Source organism: Sarcophilus harrisii, chromosome 2, assembly GCF_902635505.1.
Source record: "Sarcophilus harrisii chromosome 2, mSarHar1.11, whole genome shotgun sequence".
In the NCBI taxonomy this organism is placed as follows: domain Eukaryota; kingdom Metazoa; phylum Chordata; class Mammalia; order Dasyuromorphia; family Dasyuridae; genus Sarcophilus; species Sarcophilus harrisii.
Window position 1 is genome coordinate 553,923,387 of NC_045427.1, and position 12,904 is coordinate 553,936,290.

General features: G+C 35.0%; 1 protein-coding gene across 4 annotated transcripts in view; it reads right to left on the minus strand.

The window, feature by feature from the left end:
* Window positions 1-12,904, minus strand: part of ADAMTSL3 (ADAMTS like 3) — a 542,401-nt gene that overhangs the window by 106,311 nt on the left and 423,186 nt on the right. The window lies entirely within an intron of this gene.

Below are 12,904 nucleotides of genomic sequence, written 5' to 3' on the forward strand. Positions count from 1 at the left end.
TAGGAATCAGAGTAAATATTGACTTAATGTAGAGGATCTCATCAAATTGCAGAAATAGATTTTCCCTATATATTTATGTTCTACAACAGATGTTGGCACGTATGCTGCAATTATCTTAACTATACTTACTTAAAATAGCCATTGCAAAAAGAAATGATCAAGTATTCCATGAAAGGATCCTTCTTGTTTCTTTTGGCTGCACATAATGAAACTAATTTAACAAAAATCTTTATTGAGCTTCTCTTGGGAAGAACCTATAAACTGATATTCTATTTGGCCACAACTTTTATGATTCTTGGTTTCATTTATAGTGAAAATATCAATAGGAATATAGCTCAGTTTTCCTAGTCATGTATCCACTCAGTATTCATTAGATAAAGGATGCACGTATTGAGAATTAATAGTTAATTTTATATATATTGACAATACCAAAATTATGTGATTTTTAGCACCCTTTCTTCCTTTTCCCAATAATCTGTCACCACTGGGAAAATAAAAAGGTCCTGCATAGGGCAGCTTGTGATTTTCTATATCACTTCCAGATCACCTTGACCAAAGAATTCATCTCCTCCTAGCTAACTTGATGCTGAGAATCTCTGTACATGGCTAAGCTGGGTTCTTGTACAATAAACTCAGTCTATTGCTTAGACTGTGCACTATTAGTTTTTACAAAATAGCAGAACTTTCTAGAACTTGTTTTTTGCTAAATTAACCTTATTGAATCCAGAGTTACTTCCATGAAATATCTGAGAACTTAAAAAAACTTCTGTTTTTATAAGTATAAGGATCAATATATCCTTCTTCCTCTCCAATGAACTATACTTTAGGACAGTGGTTCTCAAATTTTGTTTTCAATATCTTTATCCTATTAAAAATTATTGAGGATCTCTCCAAAGCGTTTTTGTTTATCTGGGTTATATTTATATTTATATATTTATTTTATATTATATATAGATAAATATAAATATATTTATAATAATATTATATTATTATAAATATATTTACCATATTGGAAATAAAAATAATTTTTGAATTTGTAGACCCTCTAAAAAGGTTTCAGAAATCCCCAGAATTCTCTAGACCATACTTTGAGAATCACTGCTTTAGGACAAAGAATTTAAAAAAGAAGAAAAAAAGGAAAAAAGTAAGTACTGAAGCTAACCAAAACACGGCAGAAGTTTGACACTGCAGTACCATGGTTCATGCTCATAGTCTCATCTCTGCAAAGTGTTGGATGTGCCTTCCAGAAGTACTTTTGTGTAGTTTTTTTTCCTGAGTTATGTCTCAAACCGAATCTCTAATATTTTCATTTGCATGACATCTCAAACCCAAAATCCACAAAACAGGACTCATTACTTTTTCTTCTAAAACTATTTCTCATTTGAACTTCCCTTTTTCTAGCAAGGGAACTATCATCTTCCAGACACTTGGGTTCATAACCTCTAAGTCCCTGTCTATTTGCTGCTTTCCCTCAAACTTCATAACTAATCCAATGCCAAGTACTGTTAATTTTATAGCTGGATATAAAGATAGATAGATAGATATACACATAGACACACAAATGTGTGTTTATATATGTATATTCACACAGATAAAATATGCATGTATGACTACTTATACATGTATCTATAAATATCTCTAGATATGTGTATATGAATATATATGCAAATATATTCATATTTAACATCAGTGTATAAGTTTATTTCTCAGTGAATTGGAGGTTCTTTCAAAGGCAAGAACTGTTTCATTTTTGTTTTTGTTTGAGATACCTCAGTACCTCACTAATGAGAAATGCCTGCAGAATGAATGAATTCAGTTAATGAAAAAGATAAAAACTTTAAACATAGGAATTACAACAAAATTGTTGGAAATTCTTGGGTAAAACTTTTAAGAATAAGAATACATTTTGAAATATAAACAGGTATTCAATTTTACATGAAAGAGTCAAGATAATTTTTTATGATATTTATTCTTGTATATCAGATTAATCAGTTTTTATTAAAGGTTCATAATTAACTAGTATTTTAGCACTATGAATTGTTATCATCAAGCATAGAAAATTACTAGTGAAGGCAGCAGGAGCATTACAGAAAAAAGAATTGGCCTTTGTAAACATATATATATATATATATATATATATATATATATATATATGTTTACAAAGGCCAATTCTTTTTTCTGTAATGCTCCTGCTGCCTTCACTAGTAATTTTCTATGCTTGATGATAACAATTCATAGTGCTAAAATACTAGTTAATTATGAACCTTTAATAAAAACTGATTAATCTGATATACAAGAATAAATATTGTCATAATATACTAATTCTGCTTCCTGCTTTCAAATATAAATTTTTCCCTTTTCATCTTCAAAGTCTATAAATATTCTTCCTTAGCTAGTTGCATTTTTTTTATGTAAAAATTTATATGTGTATGTATAGGTGAATATGTAGAGGGTCACAGACAGTGGGGGAACTCTGGGTGAGGTATAAAACCCTTCAGCCCAGAGGGAACCTACTGACACTGTCTGGTTCGGCTCCCCATCTTCCCTAAGGGCTCTCGGCCTTTCTGAGAAGTCAGGAGGTAGTGACAACCTGTGTTGTGATTGAAGCAGAATGATACCAGGTGGCAAACTATGTACAATAGCAAGTTGTTCATGTGGTCCCATATGCACCGTATATACTTAGCGCATGTGTAGTGTGCTGTGGTTATATAAAGGTATGAGGGTATATAAGGGGGAGAGAATTTGGAATCAATGGATTTCATATTTGCACCATCATCAGGAGTTTCACCTCATCACTTCTCCACTAAGATGGTATGTTTTAACCACCCTGGCATGGGGACTCTAGAAAGCACAGTACGTTTTGTCACCCCAACTTGGAGGCTCTAGAAAGCAGGACACAATATTTTAATCACCCTGGCATGGGGACAACAGAAAGCAGGACACAACATATATATCTATATGCACACATGCATTTATCAATATATTTTTATTTATATTTTGATTTCTAACTAGACATCCTTAGAAAATACAATTAAACCTCACCTATCCCGAACTTTTAAGGAATTAATATTCTATACAGTTAAGGTCTCAAATAGCTAAACATTAAAAAATAAAATTTAATTATTATATTCAATTTTGTAAATGGTATATACTTTCTTGATTTTTTACACAGACTATACTGGACATTATTTAACCACTACTTGATCACTATAAATATAAGGGATAACCTCAGAAATTATTGAGGTCTATAGGTTCACAGATTTAGAAGTAAATAGCTTTTAGAAGGTCTTTTAGTTCAACTCTCATCTAACAGATGAGAAAATTGAAGCCTGTAAAGGATAAATTAATTTTACTAAGTCATAGAAGTTGCGAAATCAGGATCTCAACTCTGGGCTTCTGACAAAAAATCCTCTATACCACACTATACATATACATATAAATTTTCTGTTTGTATATCCTCCCTTTTCTCTTCCTCCATTCTAATCATCTATTTCAAATCTGTGGGACTAATCAAGCTTATTAGAATTGTGTATAAAATTGGAATAAACAGACCCCCAGGTTGATTTTAGTCCATGATTATCATGCCTTCAATTTTCTTCCTTATTGGCCTTGATTACTTTTTAGTTCTCAGCTGAATTACTTCATTACTCTTTTTATGCTGATTACCCTGAGGAAACTTCAGAAAACACTTTACCAATGCCTCTTAAGGATATTTTTATCACTGCTTCTGCCTCAGGAAATCAGTCAGCTCAAGGCAGTCCCTGACATTTCTTCCAAACCAACCGATACATACATTCAGAAAATGCCCAAATAAAGCATTTTCATTCTCTCTTTTATTTATTTGTTTGTTTTTGTTTATTTATTTATTTTAGCTGAGGCTATTGGAGTTAAGTGACTTGCCCAGGGCCACACAGTTAGGATGTATTAAGTGTCTGAGGCAGAGAATAATCTGGCCCATGGAGATAGACTAGCTGGCTCATACCCCAAGGAAAAACCATCCAGGAAGACACATCCAGACAGTTGTGGGCAAAAATTCCTTCAGAGTTAGGGCTCTGAATGATTTTCAAGTCTAATGTATTATATTCCAGGCATTGTACTAAACACTTTACCAATATTATCCCATTTGTTCCTCACAACCATCCAGGGAAGTTGGTGCAATTATTATACCCATTCTACAGGTGAGGAAACTAAGACAGACAGAGGTTAAGTGCTTTTCCTTGAGTCACAAAGTTAGTAAGCCTCTGAGGCCAGATTTTAATTCAAGTCTTTCTGACTTCAGCCCCAGTGCTCTAGCCATTGCACCACCTAGCTGTCCTTAATAGCTGAAAAATAAGTCCCATTGGTATATGGGAAAAAACAAGCGCTTTCAATTAACAGCTGTACAAAGTCCTGCATGGATCAACTTTTTATAACCTCTTTAAAACAGTGGTGAGAAAAAAATGATTCCAGTTTTACCACTGTAGAAAGCAGTTCCCAAGAGGCTATTTTCTTTCATTGAATACTCAGTGGGCAGGTTGAGTCTCTTCTGCAATTACATAATGGGCAGGGCAACTTCCTCTGTTTCTATTTCCCTTCTATTTTTCCTGCCTTGACCCAACACTTTTGCTTTATAGAGATTTTTCCTTAGCAGCTCTGCCCATCAAGTCAGCCTACTGGGGACTTTATGGGACCTCTCTAAATATAACATTTTCTCATTGCGACATCTAAGAATTTACTCTGTATATTTCTTGTAATCTCCCCTATTAGATCCCCAGTACTTAGCATAATGCCTGGAATAAAGTCAAAACTTAATAAATATTTGTTGACTGAGTTAAAGATCATGACATTTGGAACTTAACAAACCTCATAACCACAAAGAGCTTAAAACCTTGGTTTATGGTTGACTCAATAACTACTGTGGATTATTAATACAACAGTTCATTTGGGGCACAGAAAATGGCTTCTCAGGTTCATGATGCTAATTTCCATTTGCCATTTTGGGCAGGTAAGTCTTGGATTCTTGGTGTTGGGAATAACTCCTTCCTCCCCTACCAATCTTGCTTCCAGCCCATCTACCCCAAACCATCATCCACAGAAATAATTCCAGTGAGAAAAAATCAGCTGTCACTAGAGTAGGCTGAACAACTTACATCCAAAGGTGAACCTTCCTTCATGCTCCAATGGAGACAGGATTCTGAGCCCAAGACCCCGGGATTAGTAGGGGAAAAGAAGAGAGAGAGAAGGGGAAAGAAAGAAAAGGAATAATCATTTATATAGATCCACCTACTCACTATGTGACATGCTATAGTATAGGTTCTTTTTTAAAATAAATGTCTCATTTGATCCTCACAACAAATCTACAAGGTAGGCGCCTTATTTTAGAGATGAGGAAATGAGGCAAACTAAGGTTTAGAAACTTGTTCAGGGTCACTAGTGTCTGAGTTCAGATTTAAACTCAAGTATTCCTGACAACAGACAAGCACTTTGCCATCAGCTGCCTCTGGTGAGGGAACAGGAAGATTCCCCCCCTCCTCACCAACTCTACTCACAGTCTAATCTCTGCTGCTATCATGGGCGAATCTCCTTGCCACCGCCCCCCCCCCCCACTGTACAACTGCCACTGACAGGCAAACCAAGAGTATGGTAGTCATCTCCACCCCCATCATAAGCCCCTTTATCATCAATACCTGTGGAGAGCCTCCTGGAAATTATTTCTACAACCGCTGAAGCTTCCTCTCTGCTGCAGCTATAGACACTAAAGAGTTTTTGCTATTGGTGCTGTCAAATGGCTCAGTTAGAAATGGATATGTTTCTTTTAGTGGGAATGACATTAAAGAAGAGATTTCCATTGGGATTGCCACCTGACTTGCAGCTGAAATCTCCTATGAGCTTGCCTTCCTAATTCAGGTGAACTTCTTGAAAGCAGAGATAGTTTCTCTTTTTCTACTTATATTGCCAGCCTTTTGCATATCCCTGTGCACATAGTCAGCTATTAATAAATCCTTTTAATTCATGTATTCATTATGAATGTTTATTCATTCATGCCCAGAAACACAGAATGTCAGAACTGGAAGTGACCTGAGATATCCCCTTCATTTTAGAGAGGAGGAAAATGGAATCTAGAGAGGCTAACTAATTTGCTCAAGGTCACAGAGTGAGTAAGTGATACATCCAGAATTAAAAGGAAGATTTCCTAATTTTAAGTCTAGAGAACATTCCATTATGCCATCTTTCCTTCCTAGTTTAAAGTATCTTAGGGAATGTTTAAGCATTATTATTATTTTCTCTTTTCTTTAACATACATGATACTTGACCATATGGATAGGACCTTAGAATTTAACCCTGGAAACAATGCTACAGAGTTAGTCTGGCCCCTTCATTTCAAAGCATATGGAAGCTAAGGAATTAAAGTCATTTACATAATAAAATAATAAAACTTGGATTTGGACTGATACTTTCTGACTTGAGAATTAATGCTCTTTCCACAAAACCTTCTTCCCTAGTCTTTGTATTAATATCATTAATTGCTTCTTGTCCCAAATGCAAGAGACTAGTTTAAACATCATTAAGCATAAGCAGGCTTGCCCTCCATGCTACTCATTATTGCAGGTGCACCACCTTGAATGTGTATATTATTCTGTGGTCCTGGGAAGCCTCTATGAGATCCCTGTAATTTTTGGGACATTCTCATTGCAATTTTAAAAATTGTCTTCAATATCTGGGATCTTTCAAAATCAGGCTGCAATCTTCCATTAGTCTGACACTTGACTTAATCATGTTGTTTCAAACATATTAAATGTTCTTGCATGTAATGTGCTTAACAGTCAGACAGGATGTACCACATCCTGGATGCCAGAATTCTCATTAGCATCAATGGGAACCATAATCCAAGTGGTTTATTTCAGGAAGGCTCTGTTGTAAAATTGTTTTGACTGGGTCTGCAAAGAGCTGAGTGGTGTGCATACATGTATGTGTGTGTGTGTGTGTGTGTGTGTGTGTATTTTGGCCTAATAAGAGCCATGACTTAGTGTATAACTGTGTACCTAGTAGTCTCTAAATGATCCACAATTAAACTAATAATAAATCATGTTTAAATAGAACTTTATAATTTACAAAGCCCTTGCCTCACAAATAACCATGTAAACTGAACAATATAGGCTTTATTATTCTCATTTTATAAATGAAGAAACTTAGACCCACTAAGATCAAGTGATTTGTCTAATCACATGGCCCACTGGACCCCATAGCTACTGAGTCCCAGAGCAGTGTTCCATCTGACTTCTTAAAACAGAAGGGAATAAAAAAAGAGTGAAGAACCTAAGTAGATATCCCTCCTCTCTCTACATGGATCTAATAATTTTTTACAAGTTTTGTACCACTTAAAATGCAAAGAGGGTCTTCAAAGAAGAATAATGGCTTATTCAGATTTTTCTACAATTAAAACATAATATGATAGCTGGGAACTGAATAAAAATAGAATCCCGTCTATAATTTTATAAGACTAATCATGTTAACTTTAAGTCCTTCTTTAAACTACCTGCGCTCTAATTTCTGAATTTGTTTTTTTTAATTGTGAAAATACAAGATATAGAGCAAGAAAAGGGGATTTCAAATACTCATTTTGTTACTTGCTTGCATATAATTCTTGCCAAGTCACTTGACCTTTTGAATCCCAAATTTCTTATCTGTAAAATGGTTTTTTTAATTCATTAATTATTTTATCATCAAAATCATTAAGAAAAGATTTTCAAGGTTCCTTTTAGCTCTAAATCTGACTAGCCTAATGGATTCTCCAAAATAAAAAGTTTTAAAATTATTATTAATCTATTCTACAAGTAAAAGAACTCATTAAATAGTGGACACTTTATTAGGTGCCATATAGCATGAAGAGGGAGAGTAAAGCAGTCTTCTCTTTAAAATACAGAAGAAGTAATGAGACATTTAAAAATATGAAGAAAAATACATGGCAGTTTTATATGTGATCCAGATGAAGTGCCAGAGAAATGTAAAGGAAAGAAGGATCTCAGGACCAAGTCCCTCTCCTTAGGAATTTATAAATTACCGGGCAATGGGCCTCCACATTGGTATAGAGCTCTGCTCCTATAGTGTAGAGATACCCATACTCTACCATACTCCTTGATAAGTTTCAATTGAAGGAAGAAGCTTCTTATGGAAAAGCTGGTCTTAGGACCATATAGCAGCTCCCAGTAAGACAGAATGTGAAAGGGTCAGGAGCCTAGAAGAATCAGTAAGGAAATGGCTGCAAGGAGATGACTAGGGCCAAGGCAATCTTGGATATGGGGTTGATGGAGCAGTTTCTACAAGTATGCCCTAGCCAGGTCCACAAGCCAGTCCATATGGCACAGGTCCCAGACTCCTAAGGAGGCTACGCCTATCGTCTGGATGGGCACTTATTAGCTGAGGGAACTTATGTGAGGTGAGGTAAGGACACCTAAACTGAGAAAGAAGTTTTCTCCTATACAGGAGGGGCCACTTCATAAGGTCCCCAGTAAGAAGAGATACATTCTGAACACAGATGCAGGAGGTGACATGTGGTGTGCAAGGAAGGGTTACCAAGACAGTTTGACTACAACAGAGAAGAGAGTGTGTGAAGGGAGTAAAATTGAATAGGTTTGGGGCAGGTGGGTGGGAGTCAGAATGTGGAGGGCTTTAAAGCTTAGGTTGAGAGTTTACTATTTTATCTTTCATGCAACAGCACCAAAGATTTTTGAGTAGATAGGTCAACATGGTCAGACCTGTTTGTCAGTTTGACATCTGTGTCAAAGATGGCCTGGAAGAAGACAATCAACAATATTTTGACAAAGTGGCAGACTAAGGAAGAACTTGTCTCAGGTATGGAGTGTCCACTCCAAATTCACATTCACATACTACCCACAGAATAATGGTAGCCATCTAAAGCCAACTACTCCCTGGAGACAATGTTTTGTAGAACATTATAGTTCCTCAGCTTATTTGCATAGCACTGTTTTATTATAACAAAAATAATAACTAATAGATGACACTTTAAGGCTTGCAAAGTATTTGATATATTGCCTCATTTTAGCTTGACAACACTCTTGAAGGTAATTGTAATTATTATGACAATTTTACAGAAGAAGAAATTAAAGCAGTAATTAAATAATTTTTCCAAATTTACACAGCTATTATACATTTGAGGCAGGATTGGAACTCAGGTTTTCACATATTCTAGCCTGGTATTCTATCTAGTACACCTATTCAGGTGTTTCAAAAGAAGATAAAACTTTATAAATCACTCATAAGAATATTGAGAAACTTTCAAAGAAAACATTTGGTGAAAAGTAAGTTACCAAGAGCTAGGAGGTTTTGATTTAATACACTGAAAAGTATGGGAGGAATAAGAAATAGAAGGATGAGGCAAGAAATGGAAGAAAGGAAAAAAAGAAGTGAAGATGGGAGAAACAGTTGAGGGTTGGAAAACCAGTTTGTTAGAGTAGTTTGAAGAAACCAGAGTGGACAACTTGGAGAAGATGTCAGCTATATGATATTATCTGGTGAAGATCCTCAAAAGTACATGTTGCCCTTTCCTGTCCCCTCTGATCTGAGAAGGAAATAAAGAAATAGGGCATTTCAATTGCTCTCTATATAGGAAGAGCTGACTAGTTATGGTTTCCCTTGTCCAGAGTCAACTTGAGAAGTTTGCTATGAGCTGTTCTGATAGGTCAACATCGCATCTGGGTGAATACTAATGTCCTTATGGACCAGATAGCTAGGCTGATGAGTTGTGCAGTTTTCTGTATTGAATGTTAAGAACATTAAGGGGTGACAGCTTCTAACTGCCCTTTTAAGGCAATTAGATTCTAAATTGACAGAAATTCTAATTGTTATATTAGAGTTTAACAGAGAAAAGGGAAGAGGACCTGTTCAATTGGAAAGTATTAAGCATTGAAAGACAAGCAGTTAACAGAGAAGTGCAGATGTTCTTGAATGCATAGATGACATCATTATCTACATTCCATATATCAGTGATCCCAAGCACATGGGATTTTGTCTTGCATGTAGTTCCTTGCAAAGTTCTGCAATTATGTGTCCACTCTTTGCCACAAATACTAAGTGCATTGGTGAATATGACCCAGGTGTGTGTGTGTGTGTGTGTGTGTGTGTGTGTGTGTATAATAATGTATAGTATTTTAAAATTTATTTTAATGTAGGAATGTCTATGATGTTATTTTTTCCTCATTGATAAATAATTGTGTTTAAGATCTGACTAAGATCTAGGGACCTATGGGATTTTAGGAGCACTTGAATTTTCCACTGGCTAGTCAAAAAGCATTAATCTCTTTAAAAATTTTCAGTTGTATGGAATGGTTAAATAAATTTAGTATATTGATGAAGTGCGATAGTTCACTTCAATAATACAAGTCTTAGGAATAAAGACAACTTTGGAAATATCTTCAGAAAATGATGAAAAGAGAAAGAAAAAAGATTGGGCTGGACCCAATTAACATACTTTATTTTATAATTTTGAATTGTATAAATTTGAATTCATATGACCACTTTATAGATCAATTATTTGCACTAAATGGTACATATTTACTAGGCAAGTTTAGTTCTTTCTGGTGTTCAATGTTAAGTTTCTTATTTCCTAAACTCCTTGAGACTGATGCTTTTTTATTCGTCTTTACATCCCTAGCTCCTCACACAGCATGTTATACATAGTAGGCATTTTAAATTGAATTAAATGTCCTGTGGAGACTTTATTCCAGACACAGATTCTTAAAGTTCTCAACTTCTCCACACCATTTATTATACACACAGATTCATCAGCAAGGAACTAAAAGCAACACTTTCTCAAGAAAATGAGAAAATAATGTGCAAGAAAATAATGTACATCAGTCATGAAGCAAAGTTGTAAGCTTGCTTAATTAATCACTTTTCATGGAAAGTAATTATACTCTGCCCTATATTGAACAGTTTTTGAGAACCTATTTCCTAATGGGCATATAGTTTTTGCTTTATAAAAATTTTAAATACACTTGAACAGAATAGAACTAAACAGTGGTACCATTAGAGATGTTTTTAAATAGTTTATAGACTTCTTGTGATTTACAGAATTTTTGAATTCTACCTTTCAAATTTCCTGAATACCTTCATTTTGTGACAATTCACTTTTCTAGAATTGGTCAACAATGTCCATCTCTTTTGTCTTCCTTTTATTAGGATGGCAAATTTCATTGAGTTAGAAATCACTATTATAGTATAATATTTTAATGCTTAGATGGAATCTTGATTTCATGGATGAGGACAGCCTCTTCACTCACACTGCTTCCAATCCTTATATGATCATTATATGCAATTCTTGTCCATATTTTCCCCAATAAATTCCTCATCAAGAATCTACTTAGTAACATAAAAGTCCCTGAATAGTTCTTTTCTTTTCTTTTTTTGCTGAGGTAATTGGGATTAAGTGACTTGCCCAGGGTAACATAGCTAGGAAGTGTTAAGTGTCTGAGATCAAATTTGAACTCAGATCCTCCTGACTTCAGGACTGGTGCTCTATCCACTGTGCCACCTAGCTGCCTTGATAATTATTTTCTTAATATTAATAATAACAATTGACACTTAGAGAACTCTATCATATAAGGATCTTCTGAAGGCACTAATGTGTCTTTGTTCTACCCATCTATTATTTCTCATTCTAGCCACATAAATAATAGTTCAATTGAAAAGAATGTCTTCCTTGATAGAGTAATACCTCCTTCCTATTACATTTTAAAGATATTTCTGCCAAAAAGTATAAGATTTTAGTATGCAGAGGCAAAAATAGGCTTTGAATGTGGGGAGGAAGATTTTTTTAAATGCTATAGGCCAGATGAAATTCAAATGAGAGGCATATGTATCCTGCAAGATGAAGATTTGACTGCTTTGCTTTATCTGTTCTGGAAGCTAAAAATAGAATGTGTCTGGTTTCTTAATCATTATGGGAAGATCAGGAAACAGAAAGGTGAACTTTGTGGTAACCACACTAACATAAGAGAAGATTTAAAAAAATTTCTGAATGTCAATGCTGAAAAGCTTAAATAATTTATCCATTAACAATTTGGCTGAGATGTGCATATGTGATTGATATACATGCTTATAAGCTAAAAAATCTCAAGGATGTTAGGCATTGGGGTTGACTTTTTAAAAAATTATTAATTTATATTCATTATTTCTTCTCCATGGGAAACATGACTTTGATCCATGAATGTTAAGAGTGGAAAATTATATTTTACTCAGCATAACCTTTTACTATAACTGCCAAACTTTTTTCAGATGAAAGCCCTCTGCTTTCCAGAAGTTAGGTTATGAAACTCTTGCATACAGCTCAAAATTCAAAACACAAAGTCAATCTTTGAAGAATGACCTTGTGATAGTAGGTTGAAACATATTATAAAGAAACAGCCTTTGCTGCATCCAATAAGATTCTTAAAGGAATCTATAAAATTAAGCACTGGGCTACTGGAAGTCTACAGGGTCACTTCAATCTCTGTGATGGCTCTTGTAGAAATTCTTCTTAGGCTGCAAAACCCACCTTTGCCTCTCATTTTTTTCCAAGGTGGCCCCTAGTCAGATCCCTTATTTTACAAAAGAAGAAATTTTGTTGCAGAGGGGGCATCACTTATCAAGTTCACAAAGTTACTAATAGGCAGAATCAAAGGGACATTTCCTTTCTTCCTTCCCCACCTAGACACAATGTACTCCTGCTGACACATTGTTAGAGAGAAAACAAGTATCTCTTTCTTGCTGTACTACCTCCTGTGAGTAAGAGATTTAACAGGCAGAATATTCTACCAATTATCCCTTAAGTCATCAACAGATTTTCTTTCACTCCCAGGCTAATTTTCACATGGTAGACACTGGCACAGGACCACCCAGCATGGTGTGCTCTCATCAGAGAAGGTCC